Source organism: Bombina bombina, chromosome 2 (assembly GCF_027579735.1).
Source record: "Bombina bombina isolate aBomBom1 chromosome 2, aBomBom1.pri, whole genome shotgun sequence".
In the NCBI taxonomy this organism is placed as follows: Eukaryota; Metazoa; Chordata; class Amphibia; order Anura; family Bombinatoridae; genus Bombina; species Bombina bombina.
In genome coordinates, this window is record NC_069500.1 from 514594034 (window position 1) to 514620285 (window position 26252).

A 26252-nucleotide genomic window follows, 5' to 3' on the forward strand; every position below is an offset into this window, starting at 1 on the left:
GAGTTCTGGTTAACTGTTATGCTTGACTAAAAAGTTACACAATATGCATCAACATACATTAAACAGTACAGTTACACTCATAATAACACTGTCTAATAAAAAAGATTAAAATAACAGACATATATACACATATAAATACATAAATATACATGTACACACATCGAGTGCATAGGAGCCCTTTACAGTCAAGTAGCAGTAGTGTAAAATCATATTTATGCAACATTCATATTTAATAAAGTGTTTGTGTATTTACTGTAAATATTTCACAATGCAATGTACTTCACATAAGGGAATATGTTCTAAGTATTTAGAAATCAATATTCCTATATATGTCTGTAATACATATATATAAACAGACACAATATATATCTATCTATATATTTATATCTATCTATCTATCTATCTATCTATCTATCTATCTATCTATCATCTATCATCTATCTATCTATCTATCTATCTATCATTTATCTATTTATTTATCTATATCTATATATATATATATATATATATATATATATATACATATTTATTTATCTAAAACCCATTAGATATATATAAATAGGTATTTATGGAACGTGAAAAATTTATATTTATGTCGGGTTAGCATGCTTGAGAAAATGTGTTTGGATTTGTGTGTTAGTAAGGGTTAGAATAAGAGATCGGCTTTTTGCATTCGTTGGGTTAGCTCTTGTGCTAAAACTTGTTACTTTTATGAAAGGCTTACTTCTAGTGAATATGCGCTCTACTCATAATCTAGCCCACAGGGCATCTCTAGGAAACCCCTAGGCCACCTGGTCAGAGGTAAGGATGGGTCCAAAGCCGAAACATGGAACAACAAGGCATGTACAAAGCAAAAGCAGTTTAAAATTTAGGATCAGCTTCAGGTAGTGTGAAGCCATCCAGGATGAGCTATTAGCTAGGCAGCTGGAGATATGAGTCAGAAGGAAGAGAAAATGTCAGGTGAAGAAAGGTTGATTTGGGTGTCCCTACTAGACTTCTCTAGTGAGCCTAGAGATTATGTGTATACTGAAAAAAGAAGGGGACCTAGAACTGAGAGTGGTGAGGGGGGGGGGGTCAGAGAAGGAGCTGTGCCACAACTACCCAAGGATTGAATGGTCTGTAGCAACAATGGATGATCAACAGTGTCAAAGGCTGCAGACAGGTCTAAAAGGATTAGCATGGAGTAATGATCTTTACACTTGGCAATAAGCAGGTTATTTAGGACACTTAGGATTATGGGACATAGATGAAAATAATTTTACAAAATAGTTTTGTTTGGAGAAGTTGAGGGCAGATGAGTAGCAATGCAGCATAAATTTGTAATGCAAGAAGTTAGCAGAGGAGCAATAGGTAGAACTGAACCCTTAAGAACTGCAATTGCTTGAGAGGTGCTTATTCTGCCCCATGTCAAAAATTGATTTATTTGAGTTGGAAAAGGACTTGCATAATTTTTGTAGGACTTTAAGACTTAAAAGCTTATTTGCTGATTCTGTAGAGAGTACTAATGTGCAAGGTGATAAGTATAATCCTGAATTTATGGCCAAAGGGGTGGGCCTTAGAATTAAGAGTAAATTCATGACACTTCACACTAATGATTCTGTTGAAACATTTATTAAATTAATGTTTAAAGATTTTGAAATAATGAAACATCGGTTGTATCAACAGTCTGTTAAGGGTAATACATTTATTGAGCATAGTTTGAAACAGGAGGAGTTTAATGCAATCTCTACCCTTAAGGATAAGAAAGATACACCTGAAAGGCCCAGAAATTCTAAAACTCAAGAGTAATTGGTTGAAAGAGATTATTGCCACACCCTGCGATAAACGTAGCCGCGGAGTAGCCATCTTATTGCATAGAGATCTGGAATATGAGATAATCAAAAATGAATTGGACCCAGAAGGTCGCTATATCATATTACAGTTACGAATGGGTAACTGTATCTGGTCTTTCTGCAATATATACGGACCTAACAAAACCGATAAAGTATTTTGGGACAAAATAGAGAAAAAACTACTTCCTCTACAAGGGCAAAACCTAATTATTTTGGGAGATTTCAATATGACCTTAAATCCAGTAATGGACAGATTTAGACAATCAAATAAGCAAGTTTATAGACAAGAGGCTAAAATATTTGGGAGTTTCGTGAAGAAGCTAAAGGTTGTGGATATATGGAGGATACAGCACCCGGACGAGTGTAGCTTTTCCTGCGAATCTAGATCTTTTAAAAAATTTTCTTGCATAGATTTATTTTTAGTTGATAGACTGTTGCTAAAACTTGATATGGATGCGACAATTAACGAGATCCTCTTATCAGATCATGCAATTATAAGTTTAAAAATCAAAGAAAGAAAAATGGGGTCTACCAATAATTTCTGTTTTCCCAAATATATGAGTAACAATACTAAATTTTGTAACTGGTTAACAAATACTTGGAGGATCTTTTTAAAAAATAACTATAGATAGATATGCAGACAAACCTGAGATTCTCTGGGAAGCAGGAAAGGCTGTACTCCGTGGGGAGATGGTGGCCTATATGTCCAGGTTAAAAAAAAAGATCAAGCTACGTGAGATACAACTAGCAAATCAACTTAAAATGCATATAATTCTTATCTATCTAATCCACATTCGGTTACGTGGGAGAAATATAAACAGTCAAGAGAGGAAAGAGAAATTTTTTTAAAGCAGAAATGGACAATGGAAGATTTAAAAGTTAGGGCTACTTTTCAAGGTCCAAAGGGTATATCTGCAGGGTATTTGGCAAAACTGATTAAAGTAAAAAGTAGTAAGAATATAATTTCGAATATAAGGGAAGGAGATAGCCACCATTTTCATGCTTCTGATGTTAGACAAGCCTTCTTCAGATACTATCAAAAATTGTACTCAGCGGAAGTAATTGATGTAGAAGCTAAAGAAAAATTCTGGCAAAGCATCAAAGTGCCCAGAATCACAGCAGAAGCACTTAACATGATTAACCAAAAAATATCGGAAAACGAAATTGATATGGCTATAAAAAAGTTGAAAAATAATAAAACACCGGGCCCGAATGGACTGCCAGCCGAATTCTACAAAAGTATCAGAGTAGACATTGTCGCCACGCTAGGAAAATTATATAATGACTATTATGTTAATAAGATTAAACCGTCAAAATATTTCACTGACTCTATTGTGACATTAATCCATAAGAAGGGCAAAAACCGCGAAGAGCTAGGGTCTTATAGACCAATATCCTTGTTAAACGTAGACTATAAACTATTAATGGCAATAGTGGCAAATAGATTAAAAAAGGTATTAGGTGAGGTTATTCATCAAGACCAGACAGGTTTTATGCCAGGTAGGAATGTGGTTAGAAACATTAGACGCATACTGATAACCCTAGATTACTACTTTAATAAAGTCAGGGGTCATAAGAAACAAATACGAGGAGATATGGCCCTCCTTGCAATAGATGCTGAAAAAGCATTTGATGCTATCACATGGGACCACTTATTCACTGCACTTGATAAATTTGGTTTACAAGGCAACCTCCTCAATTTAACTAAAGCAATTTATAATAACCCCAGTTCCAAACTCTTAGTAAATTCAGAACTCTCACAATACATCACACTCTATAAAGGGACAAGACAAGGCTGTCCACTATCGCCACTTTTATTTAATATCTCCCTTGAACCTCTGGCAATTCTTTTAAGACAAGAGTTAACAGGGATCCGAATTGGTAAGCATAATCTAAAAATTTCATTATATGCAGACGATTTGTTACTTTATTTATATAATACGTCTGAAAGTATACCAAAATGTCTAAACTTAATAGGAATGTACAGTAAATTCTCCGGGTATAGAATGAACCTGCGAAAATCCGAGATACTCTGGCTACAAAAAAATAATAAGAGTTACTTAAAACATGGTTTCCATGAAGTCCAACATCTAAAATATCTCGGTATAAGTATATGTAAAGATCCGAACGATTGGTACAAGATTAATTATGAAAATCTATTTAATAAATTACCTCAGGATCTAGCAAAATGGAGTATGTATAAACTGTCACTATCAGCTAAGATAATGGTAATCAAAACAATAATCTTTCCCAAATTTTTATTTCTGCTACAAAACCTACCCTTATTTATAGTAAAATCGGATATACAGAGGTTCAATAAAGCAATCTCTTTATTTCTCTGGAATAATGGTAAACCCCGGATAGCAATAAATAAGCTCGTGCAACGTAAAAAAGATGGGGGCTTTGCACTCCCTTGTCTTAAAACATATAATATGGTGGCATTAGTTAAGTTTGCTGTAGATTGGTTAGTTGAGGGGGAGTATGTTACTTATTACAATCTAGAATTGGAAGTAGTCGCACCTTATGACTTCAAGGCAATTCTACACACAGATAAAAAACAAATGCCTAATAATGTCTCTAAATTGCTCACAATTAAGAATGTTATTTTAGCCTGGCAGAAATATTGTATGCTCTAAAATTGCCAATACCATATTTCGAAATACTGCCCTATTATAGGCATGCCCGACTTCTCTCCAGATCTCTCAGACCCGGTATTTAGAAAATGGAAGGAAAAAGGTTTAAAGAGTTGGATCCAACTCAAACAAGAAGACACAATATATGTAAAGTCATTTCCTGAAATTAGGAACGAGTTCCAATTACAATCCCAAAATTTCTATGCGTATTTACAGAGCAGGAGCTACTTTAATCAGTTGTGCCAGCTACCCAGGACAGAGTGGGAGTGGACAGAGATAGAATCTGGACTAAAATTATATAAGGGGGGGAAGAGATCAATCTCTATATGGTACAATATGTTATGTGATAAATCCGGGCTAATGCAAGTGGAAAAGATCACAATATATATTAATAGGCTTTTTCCGCAGATACAAGCGCAGGATATCAGAAAATGCTTCAATATGTTAGAAACTGCCACGACTGTCTATAGTTGGAGGGAGTCGCAATATAAATTATTGAATAATTATTACCTAACAACGGATAAAATTAATAAATGGGCAGATACAGTGTCACTCTGTCAATGTTACAAATGTAAAGCTGAGAAAGCTGACATTAAACACTGTCTCTGGGAATGCCCAAAGATACTGCAGTTTTGGGGTAAAGTTAATCATTGGCTTAGTAAATTTACACGTACAAAAATATCCCTGACTGCAGTTAATATCTTTTTGCTATACGATTTAGGTGAATACAAAGCAGATAAACTCTTAGTAAACTTGGCTATTTTGGCGGCACGTAATATAATATTTAAAAAATGGAAATCGTCGGAGGGGCCGAGTGTGAAAGAATTCATTAACAGCATGAATACGCAGATGACAATAGAGCTATTTAATATTAAACCCTACTCAGAAAAGAGACTTACAGTTTTTTTTTCAAAGTGGTTAAGCATAATCAGGGAAAAACCATTAACTGCACAAAAACAACTTATATCACCTTTACAAAACTCCCCAGAATTTATGACACTTATGTTAAAAAATGTCCTACCCCAAGAGTGGGGCTAGGAATGCCGGCAGCTAGAGAAAAAATAAAAATATAGCTGCAGGATGTGATAATTAGATAGTTGGATGTTGGAGTTAGCGGGGAGCAGGGGGCGAAAGAGTAAATTATTGTTTTTTTTTTTTGTTTTTTTTTTGTGTATAGGGGGTATGCGTGTGGTGCTGTGTGCGGGTGCATGGTAAGAATGCTATAAAAACAGTAGTGTTGATAAAGTAGGTAGGGCTCTTAGGAACAATCAAGAGTATAAGAATGTTAAATAATTCGAAATGTTTTTTCTTGTTCTAACATGTACTTTATTTTGCTTAAAATTTTTCTTTATTGGCCCTGTGCGGTGCAAAACAAGAAAATATTGTTCTGACATATTTTGCCTCTTTTTACCTGAAACTGTATCAAAGGCCCTGCGTGGCACAAAGCAAGTAACATATTGTTGTTTGATGTTATGTCATATTCTTGTTTGTATCCTACACTACTGGTTATAAATAAATATATTAAAAAAAAAAAAAAAAAAAAAGAAAGATAAAATTGTGTTGAAAACTGCCGATAAGGGTGAGGCTACCGATGTGTTAAATAAGAGTGACTATTTGAGGGAATGTCATAGACAACTGGGTGATTCTGTGGTATATTGTTGGTATTTGCTGAAAGAAATTGTTTGATAGATAAAGATCTTAAGAATTTTTTGGTAATTGATTACCCCATTACTACAATTTTTTATACCCTCCCTAAAGTCCACAAGGACATCAAGTGTCCCCCTGGCCATCCCATTATGGCTAGCACTGAATCAATCCTCTCAAACATTTCTAAATTTTTGGATAGAATTGTGCAACCCTATGTTGAGAATTTGTCCTCATTCATTAAAATGAAGGTAAAGGGAAAGGCTCTATTATAATTAATAACAGATATCAAGCTAAATAAAGATAACTTTCATTCATCAATTTTTTCAAATATTTATATTACCGGAGATATCTTATATTATTCTCATGAATTCGGCTTTCCGAAAATCAACCCGTACAATAATTTTTTTTTTATAAACAACGATCACGTTGTTCTCCCATCCAATTGATTCTTTGGCCGTTAGGCGGCCGTCAATTTACGTCATAATCAGATTGGTCTATATGCGCATGCGTAACATCTTCAACTTCTCATTTGACAAGCGCGCGCGTCCACGTTTCAAACAACCGCGATTAATGCATGTGCAAAGATCACTGTCAATAAATGATGCACATGCGCGGTTATTCCATGCTCAATGTGCACAAGCTTAGTAGACACGTATAGAGCGGGTGGGACCGCTCTATACGTCACAGTATCATAAACCCGGAAATGGAGGATGGGAGGAGAATCTGCAGGGAACGGTAAGAAAACTAAAGTTAGAAATATACGGGGGGCGGAGCCAGCAGCCAAACAAGAAAGACGTGTCTGAGAGAGCTCCTGCTGTAACTTATTTAATATAGCGGCGAAATGGGACTAACTATCTGCAATTTACCCCAATAACTTGCCTAACACTTGCAGGACTCTTTCTACACTACTAACAGACCTCAGAGGTTTTTCATTGCAGCAAATACCTAGCTTGATCACTGTTACCAGCTGGGAAATGCCCAGGCTCTTGCGGCCTACAAAAGACATGGCGCCACTGGATGGAGAAGCCTGGTCGGACATATACATAGCTCTGCTGGACTTAGACATGCAGATGACAATTGGATTTGCTGACATTACAGCCCACCTCAGATCTGCTGTGACACAGTGGGATTTTATGCAATGTGACAAGGTGGACAACATCACTACATCAACACTTGAAGATCAACCATGTACGCAAAGGGAAAGGCTTGCGGGCTCTATCCTAGACTTTAATGGATCATATGGTATGTCTCACAAACATTCCCTGCCTTGCCATAGACCGGGTCTGAGAGATGCAGCTAACTACCCAACACTAAACTCTACTCCCTTGCTTGTAAAGAGGGAGCTCTACGTGATGGACATGCCTCTTGAAGTTAGGAGCTGAGAATTATCTTCTTTACAGCCCGACTACAACTATGCGACAGGCGACCCGGCAAGTAAGCCTAGGAATAAAACTCTCACTGAGTCATTTAGTGCAGCAGAGACCTCACAGAGCTACAGCCACATAATTTGCAGTTACGAGCTGGCAGATTACCATTTCCTACAAAAGGATGCACCAACTACTTTTTTCCCTGTACCAGAGCCAAATGCAAAAAAGCACAATACCGGTTGTCCTGAGAATCCCACAAGTGGTTACAGCCGGTCGCAGAAAAAGGTTGGTGCTGAGCGTGGCGGACACCCGAGACTTTCTAGCTCTACCAGGTCAACCTCCACAGCGGACCTGCTCATTGGTCACCACGGGTATGAGACTCTTGTTTGCTGCAGGAGAGGAGTCGGTTAGGAGCTCTCAGAGCTTTTGGAGAGACGCTGCAGCCTGAAATGCCTATTAATAGTTAGTTTAGACACCCTTGTTGAGCACATCCCCTAAGTCTAGCATCTATGTACCCGTTTTCCACTTTCATATCGTGAGACATAAGCGTCAGAGGGTCAGCCCTGGTGCATGATAAATTTTGAACAAGGACTGTAACCTGATGACCACCCGGCTTGTCCTTTATTTTGAAAACCCTCCTGACCATTTCTAACTATGCTGCATGCTTTTTCTTGAGTATACATATTCCTATTTTTAGCTAACTATAGTATATTTGAGTATGACATAGAAGTTATCTGTACTACTTAGGCGGCTAGGAATATCAATATTGTTCTGCCACTACAATAGCTTTTTATACTCTCATTATAATATATTCAGTGCAACATGAGGTCTATCATATTTAAACCCTTATTAAGACTACAACTGATACCTTTTTATATGTAAAGTGTATGCTTTGACTTTGTTCTGTATATTTGATACTGTTAACTCCGTCTATTGTTTAGCTTTACTCTTCACATTCCCACACTACAGGTTTTTTTCTGTTTCTGTCACCTCTTTATGTGCTGTACTGACAAGCTGGTTAACACTCTAAAGATGGTTTTTTTTTATGTTTTCTCTTTTTATTTAAAACTATGCCAGTTTACTTGATGTTTAGTGCTCAGGAGATACTCGCCATATATTGTAGGCATTAGTGTCTTTGCTACTAGAATGTGTTATACCTTGGTGGGTTCTATTAATATTAATATCTATAATAATAAGTCTGGTGATATTTAGAAGTAAATACAGACTCCTGTGGGTCCTCATGTCTATATATCAGTATCCCTTTTGACCCTATGTAGCACAAAGAATATCATAGTCTTCCTCCTGTGGTGGGCCTTTAGCAATGTACTTAAGAAGAGGCCTACGGCCGAGGTGGCTTAATAGAGAGTCATACGCATCAATTCTGCTGCAGAGGTAGACCATAATTTATAAGTTAAAGCAAACTGGGCTTATTATTCATTTAAGGGTTGTCTCAACTTCAGTTACACAATAGGTAACTCTATCAATCTCCTTCCCTGCATCTTGTTGGTTTCATTGTGAGTCGCTTGATTACAGGTTGACCATATCTCTGATGTATAGATTTTATGTGGGTCTAGAATAGCCCTGGGGTGTATTAGAGCTTAAAATTAGGGTGTGTTTTTTTTTTTTCAAAACTCTGTCATCATACTTTTTTATATATACCCTCTATACTACTGTGTCTCCCTCATCACAGCTTTGATTTTAGCTTATTCCCTTGGCCTTGAGTGTTTAGCAAAGATTTCCTAGTTATAGCATATACTGGCCTATACAACTACCTACCAATATCTCTGCATAAGGGTACATGATGGTAATTCTCATGTTCCCTAAATGTTTGAATGTTTCATTTATGTGTTTGGGGCCCACTCTTGCTCACTGTTTTATATGTATAATGTTTATAAAGGTAAATCCTTATAGAGCTTCAATACTAACCTATGCAAATTTTATAGAGAGGTACCTCTTGTTCTGGCATATAACCTAGTTACCCCAAATATTTAAACCTATTGTTCATGTTTGGTTTGTTCGTTTCCACGAAAAATACACTACTTAGATGTTTCCAAACAATATCGTTATAATTATGTTTAATAGCGTAATTAAAAGCCCTGACTCCTTAGTACATTTACAAATTTGACATACTAACTGGCTCCGCCCTCCTTCCCCCCTCGCCCCGCTGCATCCCCCTCCCCATAAAACTATAGAGCTATCCCCTCCCTAGCCCTATTCTTATCTGAATAGATACCTTAATCTTACTCTTATTTAGCTGGGAGAAGTCAATTTTTGTTTTTGTTACTCTTATGATATTCTATGATATAACTGAAGTCCCTTTATAAGATAGCCCACATTTTATAGTAACGCCTGAAATATTTGAATATATTACTTTACTAATGGTACTGTGTATACATCTATTTGTAAATGTTTTGGGCATACCTTTTATATATTGTAATTGTTTACAACTTCAATAAAAAAATTGTTTAAAAAAAAAAAAGTTAGAAATATACCAAAATAAATAATAATTTTTTCAAAACAAACCTAGCGACTGTTTTTGAGTTAGTAAAAGGAACATAAATACGATTGCTGGTTAACAAAACTTTACCTTCACTTTAAGAATACGGGTGACTTCATTAATAAACTGGAAAGTATTGCTCTTGACACAGAAAAATGCATTTTGTATACTCTGGATGTGCAGAGTTTACATACATTGATAAAGCATGAGAGTGGCATTGCCTGTATCAAGAAGTTATTGTACAATAGTGGGAGATATAATATGCTACAATTAGTATTTTTGGAAGAACTTTTGAGATTAGTTCTGTTTAACAACTATTTTTTATTTCAAGATACATGGTACATCCAGAAACAGGGGACTGCAATGGGGTCTAATGTTGTCCCTCATATGCCAACATATTCATGGGTAATTTTGAAAAGAAGTATGTATATGAGAATCCATTTTATATCAAATTTGGAGCCACATGGTGGCGTTTTATCGATGATGTGTTTGGCATATAGGGGGGGGGGCAACATTGACTCCTTGCATGAGTTTGTAGCTGAATTGAATTTGGTAGTTAGGGGTATTAAATCCACCTTTACGTGGCATGGGACTACTGTTGCCTTCTGCAGTTCGGGTGCATTCTTGCAAGTAGCGGTTCGGAAATGTGTGTCAAGGATGGGGGTGCTTTTTCAAGCTATGAAAGGAGGGGCTATTTCGTCAAGGGTTTAGGTAAAAATGGAATTATACAGAGATAGATTCCTCAGGACAGGAAAGAGAGGAGATTGCGGGGAGAATGGGGTTTAGAGTACGAGAGAGTAGAGAGTAGTTTTGAGTTTATGGTGTGTAAATTTCAATGGAGTCTATTTGAAGGGTTAGGTAATAATACTGCATTTCAAGAGATGGTGGTCACGGAGTGGGATGGGTAGTTATTAAACTGATAAACAGAAGCTGAAGATTAGGTCAACTGAATGGCCATTTTTGTGACTGTGGGAATTAGTCTGTGAGAGACCACATAATTGAGGTCCAGATTAAAAAGTGTAGTGGTAATTAACGTTTCCACTTGCATGCTTACTCTGCTAGAAGTGCATTGGGAAGCGCTCATATTACAAGTTGAAAGTTATCTGTTTTTGCACAAGCGCTAAAGCGATGTGCACAACAGCCGAACCTAGGATATCGCATGCGCATTAACGTATTAACCCATATGAGTCAAAGGAGCAAAAAAGTGGAAAAGAACCACAACACCCTATTCCCGCGCTCATACCCGATAGCATATTCTCAAGTGCGCTAAACCGACATGAAAATATTATTATTTAACATTACAATGTTCTTCACAAAGCAGAATATGTTCTATTTAATCATAAATACATATTTCTACATATATTGAATGATATTTTGGTACAATATATATCTATACATGATTATTTATACAGTAGGTATAGATATATACAGACATATAGGAATATCTATTTAAAAATACATAGAACATATTCTGCTATGTTGTGAAATATTTTTTTTTAAATATTTTTTTATCAGATAGTGTTATTATGAGTGTATCTGTACTTTGTCTTGTATTTTTTATCGGCTAGATTTGGAGTTTTGTCGGTAACGACCCGAAAATCTAACGCCGGCTTTTTTCTGGCCGCACCATAAAAATAACTCTGGTATTGAGAGTCCACATAAAGGCTGCGTTAGGCTCCAAAAAAGGAGCATAGAGCATTTTTAACGCAGCTTCAACTCTCGATACCAGAGTTGCTTACGCAAGCGGCCAGCCTCAAAAACGTGCTCGTGCACGATTCCCCCATAGGATACAATGGGGCTGTTTGAGCTGAAAAAAAACCTAACACCTGCAAAAAAGCCGCGTTCAGCTCTTAACGCAGCCCCATTGTTTGCAATGCGGAAACACCTCCTAAGTCTGCACCTAACACCCTAACATGTACCCTGAGTCTAAACACCCCTAACCTTACACTTATTAACCCCTAATCTGCCGCCCCCGCTATCGCTGACACCTGCATTTTATTTTTAACCCCTAATCTGCCGCTCCGTAAACCGCCGCTACTTACATTATCCTTATGTACCCCTAATCTGCTGCCCCTAACACCGCCGACCCCTATATTATATTTATTAACCCCTAATCTGCCGTTCACAATGTCGCCCCCACCTGCCTACACTTATTAACCCCTAATCTGCCGAGCGGACCGCACCGCTGCTATAATAAAGTTATTAACCCCTAATTCGCCTCACTAACCCTATAATAAATAGTATTAACCCCTAATCTGCCCTCCCTAACATCGCCGACACCTAACTTCAATTATTAACCCCTAATCTGACGACCGGAGCTCACCGCTATTCTAATAAATGTATTAACCCCTAAAGCTAAGTCTAACCCTAACACTAACACCCCCCTAAGTTAAATATAATTTAAATCTAACAAAATAAATTAACTCTTATTAAATAAATTATTCCTATTTAAAGCTAAATACTTACCTGTAAAATAAATCCTAATATAGCTACAATATAAATTATAATTATATTATAGCTATTTTAGGATTAATATTTATTTTACAGGTAACTTTGTATTTATTTTAACCAGGTACAATAGCTATTAAATAGTTAAGAACTATTTAATAGCTAAAATAGTTAAAATAATTACAAAATTACCTGTAAAATAAATCCTAACCTAAGTTACAATTAAACCTAACACTACACTATCAATAAATTAATCAAATAAACTACCTACAATTACCTACAATTAACCTAACACTACACTATCAATAAATAAATTAAATACAATTCCTACAAATAACTACAATGAAATAAACTAACTAAAGTACAAAAAATAAAAAATAACTAAGTTACAAAAAATAAAAAAATATTTACAAACATAAGAAAAATATTACAACAATTTTAAACTAATTACACCTACTCTAAGCCCCCTAATAAAATAACAAAGCCCCCCAAAATAAAAAAATGCCCTACCCTATTCTAAATTACTAAAGTTCAAAGCTCTTTTACCTTACCAGCCCTGAACAGGGCCCTTTGCGGGGCATGCCCCAAGAAGTTCAGCTCTTTTGCCTGTAAAAAAAACATACAATACCCCCCCCCAACATTACAACCCACCACCCACATACCCCTAATCTTACCCAAACCCCCCTTAAATAAACCTAACACTAAGCCCCTGAAGATCATCCTACCTTGTCTTCACCTCACCAGGTATCACCGATCCTTCCTGGCTCCAAAATCTTCATCCAACTCAAGCGGGGGCTGGCGATCCATCATCCGGTGGCTGAAGAGGTCCAGAAGAGGCTCCAAAGTCTTCATCCTATCCGGGAAGAAGAGTACCGGCAACCATCATCTTCCAAGCGGCATCTTCGAACCTTCCTCCGTTGAGGACCGGCTCCATCCTGAAGACCTCCGACGCGGACCCATCTTCATCCGGCGACGTCCAACTGAAGAATGAAGGTTCCTTTAAGGGACGTCATCCAAGATGGCGTCCCTCGAATTCCGATTGGCTGATAGGATTCTATCAGCCAATCGGAATTAAGGTAGGAATATTCTGATTGGCTGATGGAATCAGCCAATCAGAATCAAGTTCAATCCGATTGGCTGATCCAATCAGCCAATCAGATTGAGCTCGCATTCTATTTATTTTCTATTTCTAGTTATTTTTTATTTTTTGTACTTTAGCTAGTTTATTTAATTGTATTTATTTGTAGGAATTGTATTTAATTAATTTATTGATAGTGTAGTGTTAGGTTAATTGTAGGTAATTGTAGGTAGTTTATTTGATTAATTTATTGATAGTGTAGTGTTAGGTTTAATTGTAACTTAGGTTAGGATTTATTTTACAGGTAATTTTGTAATTATTTTAACTATTTTAGCTATTAAATAGTTCTTAACTATTTAATAGCTATTGTACCTGGTTAAAATAAATACAAAGTTACCTGTAAAATAAATATTAATCCTAAAATAGCTATAATATAATTATAATTTATATTGTAGCTATATTAGGATTTATTTTACAGGTAAGTATTTAGCTTTAAATAGGAATAATTTATTTAATAAGAGTTCATTTATTTCGTTAGATTTAAATTATATTTAGGGGGTGTTAGTGTTAGGGTTAGACTTAGCTTTAGGGGTTAATACATTTATTAGAATAGCGGTGAGCTCTGGTCATCAGATTAGGGGTTAATAATTGAAGTTAGGTGTCGGCGATGTTAGGGAGGGCAGATTAGGGGTTAATACTATTTATTATAGGGTTAGTGAGGCGGATTAGGGGTTAATAAGTGTAGGCAAGTGGAGGCGACATTGAGGGGGGCAGATTAGGGGTTAATAAATATAATACAGGGGTCGGCGGTGTTAGGGGCAGCAGATTAGGGGTACATAAGGATAACGTAGGTGGCGGCGCTTTGCGGTCAGCAGATTAGGGGTTAATAAGTGTAGGTAGGTGGAGGCGACGTTGTGGGGGGCAGATTAGGGGTTAATAAATATAATACAGGGGTCGGCGGTGTTAGGGGCAGCAGATTAGGGGTACATAAGGATAACGTAGGTGGCGGTCGGCAGATTAGGGGTTAAAAAAATGTATTCGAGTGTCGGCGATGTGGGGGGACCTCGGTTTAGGGGTACATAGGTAGTTTATGGGTGTTAGTGTACTTTAGAGTACAGTAGTTAAGAGCTTTATAAACCGGCGTTAGCCCAGAAAGCTCTTAACTACTGACTTTTTTCCTGCGGCTGGAGTTTTGTCGTTAGATGTCTAACGCTCACTTCAGAAACGACTCTAAATACCGGAGTCAGAAAGATCCCATTGAAAAGATAGGATACGCAATTTACGTAAGGGGATCTGCGGTATGGAAAAGTTGCGGATGAAAAGTGAGCGTTAGACCCTATGTTGAGTGACTCCAAATACCGGCGGTAGCCTAAAACCAGCGTTAGGAGCCTCTAACGCTTGTTTTCACGACTAACGCCAAACTCCAAATCTAGGTCTATGTGTTTTGCGACACTTTGTTTTTGCAAAACAGTTAACCATAGCTCTTTGCGCACGTTAACCTTAAATGAGCTAAACCGATAGCATTTACTTTCAACTTATAATACAAGCATTGCGCAATGTGATGCGTGCGAACACCTGTTATAAACCCTGCACTCCATTTGTAATCTTGCCATAAGTTAGCTCCAGGAGCTTTGAAACTCCTTGCATGTTGCCAGGCCTTGCTGTATGGCTGAAGTGCAGTCCTCCAAAAAAAGGGCAGCTGGGAGGCTGTGTCTGAGGAAAAGAGCCAGGTTTCGTGAGGGCCAAGAGGTTAAGGGAGTGGGAAATTAACAGGTCATGGATAGAGGTAAGTTTGTTGCATACAGAGCGAGAGTTCCATAGTGCACAAGTCAATGGATTCTGTGTCTTTGGAAGGCATGGGATATAAATGAGGTTATGTATATTACATGTATTTGTGTTTGGGTAAGGGTGGGGAGAAAGGAGGGTCCAGGATTAGGTGAGATGTCCCCTGATGCTAAAAAAAGCATATAGATAGAAATAGTAGATGAGAATGAGATTTGTAGTAGTGTTACATGTGGTGGTGCAGTTTAGTGACAAAGGTTTTAAAAATAAAAAGTAGCTCATAAGAGCTTAGGTTTCATGGAGTTTAAATTGCGTATGAATTTTTGCCTTACTTTTAAACTATACACTATTTCATTTTTTTAAAGTTACTATAAATTAACAGTTAGTTCTGAAAAATTCTAGTCAATGACATATGAACACTGATCTTCATTAAGGGAAAAAAAAAAAGGATAAGACAGTGGTATATGGGATTTTACTATTTATTTTTTATTCTACTGTTTACATGATTATTAATAGTCTTTTAAATTATACATAAGGGATTGCAATCAACTTAAGGCAAAGCAGAGCCACTAGAGAGCTCAGTAATTTTTCTTTGATTAATTAAAATTGTCAATTATTCCCCCGGAAACCTCTTTCTAGCTGCCTATCTTGACTACCCGGGAGATCGAAAATCCATGTTGTTTTAGCTACAGCTGAACAGAAATATTATTTGTAAGTTCACTAAAATCATTTGCCAAACTGCATGAGTTAATATACCACAAAAAAAGTCAGTTTTCTTATTAGTATTATATGTGATTTTACAGGGCATCAAAAAATAATTATATATATATATATATATATATATATATATATATATATATATAATACCTGTCATTAATTGTCAGTATCTGACTTTACACAAATACATTGAGGGTTGTATGGATTTAAATAAATGCATCATAAACGCCAAAAATACTCCATAACTAAACAATTATACCAATTATTATTGCTCCCTTTTCCTCTGACAGCTTCCCCTATCAGGACAAATGCTCTGTTTTCTAGTGTTTGACCATGGCACATCCTTACTCTTAGTATAGCAATATCAATGTCCAGCTCTCCTGCAGAAGGTGCACGCTATAGGGTTCTGCACTCACCCCAAGAAAAGTGATACACATATTCAGAAAGCAGCACTTGCCTTGTTCAAACTCTGTTTATTTCGGTCCAACTGACCTTAATCCTGTTGTATCCTAACTCTTCCCAACCACTACCAAAGCAAGCTCCACCCTGTCCTCAATATGCCACTAGCCAGCCCCTCCCATTGCCGTGCCTCCCAATATAAACTTGGTCGTTTGCGACAGCCGATTATGGCAAAACATGTTAGGGGAAGATTTGGAGGGTAACTTGCTACTGCAGAAAATCAACTACTACTATAGTGGTATGTACGGTATTATTCTTAAGGTATTATTCTTAAGTCAAAGCATCTGGTAATTTAATAATATAATAGCAATGCTTAATTAAATGTAAATTTAAAGCCTGAAGTGTTTGGTAAATTGAGTAGATACTTACTTTATAGCATGAGTAATCTCCCATCCCCAAGAGAAAGATACAATGTTTATAACTGCGTATTTATACATTTAGGTCCAGATTAAACGTGGCGAGCTGTCTTTAAAGAGTGAAGGTCAAAATCGACTGTGAGCTTGCAATATATTTTTTGCTCAAATCCATTTTACAAGTGTTGTATATATGTTAAATTATAGCAAGTTCATACTTAAAATATCTGACAATTTAAACCTTTTCAATCATTTAATCCATTTAGACGTGGATATATATATATAAATATATATATATATATATATATATATATATAAGAGAGAGAGAGAGAGAGAGAGAGAGAGAGAGCGTTTCGGGTTACATGTTGAAAAACTGGTTACTCACACCAGTACGTAACCCCACCAGTGAGACAAAAGACACTTAGGCCTCTATTTATCAAAGTCTGGCGGACCTGATCCGACAGTGAGGAACAGGTCCGCCAGACCTCGCTGAATACGGAGAGCTTTTTAGCCTGTACCGCAACTCTCCATTCTGCATTTAAAAAACAGCTTTTGAGTGTTGAATTTTCAGGTCACCCGTATTACAGGTTGTGTGGTCCGACTATTCTGCTAGCGTTACAGCTTATACCGTAACAATCCATTCCGCTATCAAAGACCCGTAGTTATGGATTTTACAAAGTACACTAACACCTACAGTATAAACTATCTATTAACCCCTAAACCTCCACCCCTCACATCGCAAATACTATAATAACCACTAATCCACGCCCACACACATCGCCAACACTAAATGAAAGTATTAACCCCTAAACTGCCGACCCCCACATCGCCAACACTAAATAAACCTATTAACCCCTAATTTGCTGACCCTCCACATCGCAAACACTAAATAAACCTATTATCCCCTAATCCACTGCCCTCCCACATCGTCAACACTAAATAAACCTAAAAACCCCTAATCCGCCGCCCACCCACATCGTGACTACCTAAATTAAAATATTAACCCCTAATCCGCCATCCCCTGCATCGCAAATACTATAATAAACCTATTAAGCCCTAAACCGCTGACCCCCCACATTGCTTCTACAAAAATAAACCTATTAACCCCTAAACCGCCGGCCCCCTAACATCACGACACACTAAATTAAACTATTAACCCCTAAAACTAACCCCCCTAACTTTAAATTAAAGTTACAATATAACTACCTTAAAATAAATAAAAAACTTACCTGTGAAATAAAAAAAAAACTAAGCATAAACTATAAATAACGATTTAAAAAACTAAATAAACTAAAAATAAAAAACATAAATTACAAAATTAAAAACTCCTAACACTACGGAAAAAAAAAAAACTAAAATTTAAAAAAAAAAAAACACATCTTAAAATTATGAAATTATCCAAAATAATAAAAATTAAACCTAATCTAATACCCCTATAGAAACCAAAAAGCCACCTCAAAATAAAAACACACCCTAATCTAACAATAAACTACCAATAGCCCTTAAAAGGACTTTTGCAGGGCATCACCCTGATGCAATCAGCTCTTTTACATAAAACAAATTACAAAGTAACCCTTACTGGTAAACCCCACCCACCGAACCCCCCAAAATAAAAAAAAACTAACTCTAAAAAAAACTAAGCTACCCATGTCCCCTAAAGGGGCATTTATATGGGTTTTGCCCTTAAAAGGGGAATCAGCTCTTTAGGGACCATTAAAAAATTAAAAAAAATCCCTAATCTAAAAAAAAAACACCCCAAAAAAACAAAAACTAACACTATCCCCATAAAATGTACTCACTATTCCTGAAGTCCGGACATCCATTTTCTTCCAGGCAGAGCAAAGTCTTCATCCAGGCGGCGTAGATCTTCTTCCAGGGGGCACCATCTTCCATCTTCATCCCGGTGGCACAGAGCGAACTTGGAGGGTCCTCTTCATGCGATCGTCTGCCGCTTACTGAAGATTGAATGCAAGGTACCCGTTTTATATTGGGGTACCTTTCATTCCAATTGGATAAAATTTTCAAATCAGCCAATAGGATGAGAGCTACTGAAATCCTATTGACTGTTCAAATCAAGCTAAGGTTTTTTTTTATTTCACAGGTAAGTTTTTATTTATTTTATGGTAATTATATTGTAACTTTAATTTAAAGTTGGGGGGGTGTTAGGTTTAGGGGTTAATAGTTTAATTTAGTGTGCCACAATGTTGGGGGCCGGCAGTTTAGGGGTTAATATGTTTATTTTAGTAGTAGCGATGTGGGGGGTCTGCAGTTTAGAGGTTATTAAGTTTATTATAGCATTTGCTATGCGGGGGATGGCGGATTAGGGGTTAACATTTTAATTTAGGTAGTCGCGATATGGGTGGGCAGCGGATTAGGGGTTAATAGATTTATTGTAGTGTTGGCGATGTGGGGGGTCAGGGATTTAGGTGTTAATAGGTTTATTTAGTGTTGGGGCAGCGGATTAGGGGTTAATAACTTTATTTGTGTATTAGCGATGCGAGTGGGCGGCGGATTATGGGTTAATAACTTTATTTACTGTCAGCGATGTCTGGGGGCAGCAGTTTAGGGGGTAGATAACTTTATTTAGTGTTGGCGATGTTGGGGGCGTCGGTTTATGGGTTAATAGGTTTATTTAGTGTCGGCCATGCGGGTGGGTGGAGGTTTTGGGGTTAATAACTTTATTTTGTGTCGGCGATGTCAGGAGGCAGCGGATTAGGGGTATTTAGACTAGTGGTTTGTGTTAGGTTGTTTTTAGATAACCTTCTTGCCCCATAGACATCAATGGGGATTGCGTTATAGCGATCCCCATTCCACAATCGCTTGTGTTAGTTTTTTTCTAACACTTTTTCTCCATTGATGTCTATGGGGGAAAACATATACGAGCATGTCAAGTCAGGACTTGGTTTTTGTGCGGTAAAGAGCTTGACGCACCATAACGCACAGCACAAGAAGGCTTTTTGTTAACTTGTAATGGCAGCACTATGGAAAGTGCGGTACCGCTACATTTTTAGCGTTATTTATGCACCGGGTTTAGCGCATAGCTTGTAATTTAGGTGTATAATTTTAATCATTAGAAAACATGTTAGTCATAAACTATATTTCTTCAAGAAAATTATGTATTTAAAATAAAATATGGCATATTATGTGTTTCAATAATATAATGTTAATGAATAATGAAAACATTTCTTTAATCAATATATAGTTAATTAGATTAAACAATTAAACGATAATAACTGAAAAGCATTGCATAGTTTCATGAAATTTAAACATAAAGCCACTGTCATGATGAACAACGTCACGCTCATGCTACACCAACTGTGTTATGCTTTACATTTAACATTTCCAACAATTTAAACATTATTTTTGGTTGAGTATAAATACGGAAAAAAATGTACAATGTGTTTGAAATATACATTTAAAGCAACAATTTTGGAGCAAGATCTTAAAAAAATATAAATATTTTATAATTTATTATTTTTAAAAAAATAGGCCTATTTTTTTAATAGTGAATGCATTGTGTGACATAAAATGATTGACACACCCATGAATTCACACCCATGAATACTATCTCACACAAACTTGTTATGCGTAAAACTAGTTTGTTAAAAATAAAAAAATATACAAAAAATGAATCACTCATCTAAGCAAATATGTCCAGTCCCACAATAAAGTTCTGTACATTAATACAATTAGCAAGTACACAAATATGTCAGTTCTCAGAAATGGTGACTCCAAAATTGTTGATTCCAGGTTCACCAACGAGGAGAGTAAGACGCTGGTCTCAACCCTGGAGCTCAATTACTCCATGCTGTTCGGGGACCAGAGGAGATTGACTAGCTCTGTAGTGAGTGACAACATCTTGGAGTCTGTCATTACAGCTGCTAATGCAGTGGAAGGCAACCAGAGGACCGTCTTGCAGGAGAAGAAGAGATTGTCAGACATGATAACACACCTTAAATGGACAGTCTAGTCCAAAATAAACTTTCACCATTCAGATAGAGAATGTAATTTTAAACAATTTTCCAATTTACTTTTATCACAAATTTTGCTTTGTTCTCTTGGTATTCTTAGCTGAAAGCTAAACCTAGGAGGTTCATATGCTAATTTATAAGCCGTTGACGGACGCCTCTTCTCTCAGGTCATTTCGACAGTTTTTCACCACTAGAGGGTGTTAGTTCATGTGTGTCGTATAGATAACACTGTGCTGACGCACGTGGAGTTCAGGTGAGCCAGCTCTGATTGGCTAAAATGGATGTCTGTCAAAAGAACTAGAATAAGGGGACAGTTTGCAGAGGCTTAGATACAAGGTATTCACAGAGGTAAAAAGTGTATTAATATAACTGTGTTTGTTATGCAAAACTAGGGAATGGATAAAAAAGTGATTATCTTTTTAAGCAATAAAAATTCTGGTGTGGACTGTCTCTTTAAGCATAAAGTCACCATCATGGGTCAGAGGGCTGGTGGGCCCGCAGGAGAGCTTGTGGTGGCGCTGGACGATGAGCCTCCCTTCATCACCAGCAACTAGTGATGTTGCGAATAGTTCACCGGCGAATAGTTCCCGGCGAACATAGAATGTTCGAGTCCGCGAAGGGCGAACATATGCGATGTTCGGTCCGCCCCCTATTCATCATCATTGAGTAAACTTTGACCCTGTACCTCACAGTCAGCAGACACATTCCAGCCAATCAGCAGCAGACTCTCCCTCCCAGACCCTCCCACCTCCTGGACAGCATCCATTTTAGATTCATTCGGAAGCTGCATTCTTAGTGAGAGGAGGGACAGTGTAGCTGCTGCTGATTTAATAGGGAAATCGATAGCTAGGCTAGTGTATTCAGTGTCCACTACAGTCCTGAAGGACTCATCTGATCTCTGCTGTAAGGACATCACGCCAAAAAGCCCTTTTTAGGGCTAGAACATCAGTCTGCTTTTTTTTTTCCCTGTGTAATCTAATTGCAGTTGCCTGCCTGCCAGCGTGTGTGTCAGGCTCACAGCGTATACTGTGCCCACTTGCCCAGTGCCACCACTCATATCTGGTGTAACAGTAGTGTACATTTAAAAAAAAAAACACTTTTTTTACTGTGAAATAATAGCAGTTTCCTTCACACGTGTGCATTTCAGTGCCTGCCAGGGCACAGTGTCACCCCAGTGCAACTCATATCTGGTGTAACAGTAGTGTACATTAACCCCTTAATGACCACAGCACTTTTCCATTTTCTGTCCGTTTGGGACCAGGGCTATTTTTACATTTCTGTGGTGTTTGTGTTTAGCTGTAATTTTTCTCTTACTCGTTTACTGTACCCACACATATTATATACCGTTTTTCTCGCCATTAAATGGACTTTCTAAAGATACCATTATTTTCATCATATCCTATAATTTACTATAAAAAAATTAAAAAAAACACACTTTTTCTAACTTTGACCCCCAAACTCTGTTACTCATCTACAACCACCAAAAAACACCCATGCTAAATAGTTTCAAAATTTTGTCCTGAGTTTAGAAATACCCAATGTTTACATGCTCTTTGCTTTTTTTGCAAGTTATAGGGCCATAAATACAAGTAGCACTTTGCTATTTCCAAACCATTTTTTTTCAAAATTAGTGATAGTTACATTGGGACACTGATATCTTTCAGGAATCCCTGAATATCCCTTGACATGTATATATTTTTTTTTAGAAGACATCCCAAAGTATTGATCTAGGCCCATTTTGGTATATTTCATGCCACCATTTCACCGCCAAATGCGATCAAATAAAAAAAATTGTTCACTTTTTCACAAATTTTTTCACAAACTTTAGGTTTCTCACTGAAATTATTTACAAACAGCTTGTGCAATTATGGCACAAATGGTTGTACATTTTTCTCTGGGATCCCCTTTGTTCAGAAATAGCAGACATATATGGCTTTGACGTTGCTTTTTGATAATTAGAAGGCCGCTAAATGCCACTGCACACCACATGTGTATTATGTCCAGCAGTGAAGGGGTTAATTAGGGAGCATGTAGGGAGCTTTTTGGGGTAATTTTAGCTTTAGTGCAGTGTAGTAGACAACCCAAAGTATTGATCTAGGCCCATCTTGGTATATTTCATGCCATCATTTCACCACCAAATGCGATCAAATAAAAAAAAAAGTTACATTTTTCCAAATTTTAGGTTTCTCACTGAAATCATTTACTAACAGCTTGTGCAATTATGGCACAAATGGTTGTAAATGCTTCTCTGGGATCCCCTTTTTTCAGAAATAGCAGACATATATGGCTTTGGTATTGCTTTTTGGTAATTAGAAGGCCGCTAAATGCCGCTGCGCACCACACGTGTATTATGCTCAGCAGTGCAGGGGTTAATTAGGGAGCTTGTAGGGAGCTTGTAGGGTTAATTTTAGCTTTAGTGTAGTGTAGTAGACAACCCCAAGTATTGATCTAGGCCCATTTTGGTATATTTCATGCCACCATTTCACCGCCAAATGCGATCAAATTAAAAAAAATAGTCAACTTTTTCACAAACTTTAGGTTTCTTACTGCGATGACGTCACCTGAGATGTTCCAGGGGCTTGTTCTTAATCCCGGCTCAAAAAAGAGGTTTATCAGGATCACTTAGAATCTGTTTGCCACTTTCATTCGAAGAGGTATATCTGTAATTCCCTGCACTTAGTGCTATGCACGCAGGATATATGGAATCTTGACGAAATGATGAAGTAATAACCCGGGTTATCAAAATCAAAGTACAGTTATTCCAGTAGTAAACAGGTACAACTTCCACAATTTCCAATCTTTAGGACAGTCACAGAGATATGTAAGGATTGCACATCCTTAACACATTCCAGTGAATACACAAGATACCCCGTATTTGTTTACTTAAATTACAATATGTACTCACAAAAACTATTCTGGGTATTTTGGGCTATTTACTAAATTTCATTAATAGTGACAAGCAATACTTCCTTAATATTATGTTGTACTTATTCCAAAGGATAGCCCCTCTGTAACTTGCATTTAGGGGACAGTGAAGTACCAGTGAAAGATTTTTAATTAACCCATCTTTTAATTTTCTTTTTTTCTCACATTTAATAAAAGTTATGTTTTAAACATATTGGGCCAGATTTCAAGTGATGTGCTATATATTTTTATTTTTTTTCATATACTAACTGCGCTGAAAGTAAAAAATTGGCATGTCCGAATTTGCACACGTATTACAAAACTCAGGAATCTTCAGGAATTTGGATACCGAGACCTCGTTAACTTCTTCTCCCATAGATTTCTATAGGGGGTGCTACAATAAAACAACAACCTAGTTGCTTGCGCTAAACCCGCGCTAGAACAAGTGTGCTAAAATTCAAATTCCTATGTTCTTCACATAGAAGAAAATGCTCTTTCCACTTTTAAATATATATATAAAAATAATTACTTTGTTGTAAAATAAATATGTATAGTTCTATAAAAACATATATACTGTATATATATATATATATATATATATATACATGCTGTGTGTTTGAGAGAGAGAGAGAGAGAGAGAGAGAGATTGTCTATACATATATATATATATATATATATATATATATATATATATATATATATATATATTACAATAAAAAGATGAAGAACATAGGAATTTCAAGTATTTCTATGCAAACCACATTACAATTTGATTTAAAAAAATCAAATGGGTAAATATATAGAAAAGCATGTATATAGACCAAATATATGTTCATTCCATTTATCTACATGATAAACAAAATATTATCAAAAATTAGAATCTAAAAAAAGAGGCCACATAATGATATTTGGTGACCTAATGACACAGAGTGGATAGGTGAAGCAAATAGTTAATGTAAACAAATAGTTAATGTATAGACTTAGACTTAGGGAACAACCCTATGTACACACACTAGGCTGGTCTTATGGAAATTGAGAAACTTCTAATATAAAAAGGCTACCGAGATCATAGGAATGGGGGCACCCAATTTACAAGATCCTGTCCCATCACACCAGGAGGGGCCTCACTCATCTTATCTATTCTTGACCAATTACTAGAGCCTGCTCTATCCTGTCCAAGATCTTAATACTGGTTGATAAAATATTATTGTTTTCCATAATTAATATTGCCTAGAGTAGTTTAAACTTCAGTATCTGGGACATCAGACCAAATGATTTGATGTTTGTTTAAACCTTTGTACTATAAGTAAGTTGTTATTCTTACCTGCAGGAAGGATACAAACTACTTAACAGAGAATATGGTTATTTCTCTTACACCTAGATTACAAGTTTTGCGCTATAGAGGGTGCGAAATGAACGCAACAAAAGTTGTGTTATTTCACCCTCCATAGCACTGCCATTACAAGTTTTAGAAAAGCTGCCTTGTGCATGTGATATGGTGGCAATGAGCTCCATACCGCACAAAATACAAGCGCTGCTTTGACGTGCTCGTGTACGCTTTCCCCATAGACATCAATGGGGAGAGAGTGTTAGAAAAAAACCTAACACCTGCGGAAAGAAAAGCTCCCAAACGCAATCCCATTGATGTCTATGGGGAAAAAAAAGTTATGTTTAAACCTAGCACCCTAACATTAACCCCACATCTAAACACAACTAATCTGCCACCCCCAACATTGCAGTCACCAAAATAAATGTATTAACCCCTAATCTGCCGCTCCCGATATCTCCGCCACTATAATAAAGTTATTAACCCCTATTCCCCCGCACCCAAACATCGCCCACCCTATAATAAAGATATTAACCCCTATTCCGCTGCTCTCCGACAACGCCGCCACTAAATAAAGTTATTAACCCCTCAACCTCTGGCCTCCCACATCACTGCCACTAAATAAACCTATTAACCCCTAAACCGCCAGCCTCCCACATCGCCAAAAACGAAATTAAACTATTAACCCCTAAAAATAACAACCCTCAAACTTTAATTTAAAATTAAAAGATGCCTATCTTAAAATAAATAAAAACTTACCTGTGAAATAAAAAAAAAACTAAGTTTAAACTATATATTAAACTAACATTACTATTATACTAAAGTTAAAATAACTATCAATTAAATAAATTAAATTACACATTAAAAAAACTAACACTACTAAAAAAATTAAATCTACAATTACAAAAAATAAAAAGTACTAAATTACAAAAATTAAAAAAAAATACTAAAGTAAAAAAATAACAAACACTAAATTATGAAAAATAACAAAAACGTATCCAATATGAAAACAATAACACCTAATCTAATAGCCCTTTAAAAATAAAAAGCCCCCCCAAAATAAAAATAAAACCTAGCCTACAATAAACTACCAATAGCCCTTAAAAGGGCTTTTTGTAGGGCATTGCCCTAAAGAAATCAGCTCTTTTTTCCGTGAAAAAATACAAAGACTCACCCAACAGTAAAACCCACCACCCAACCAACGCCCAAAATAAAAAAACCTAACTCTAAAAAAAAC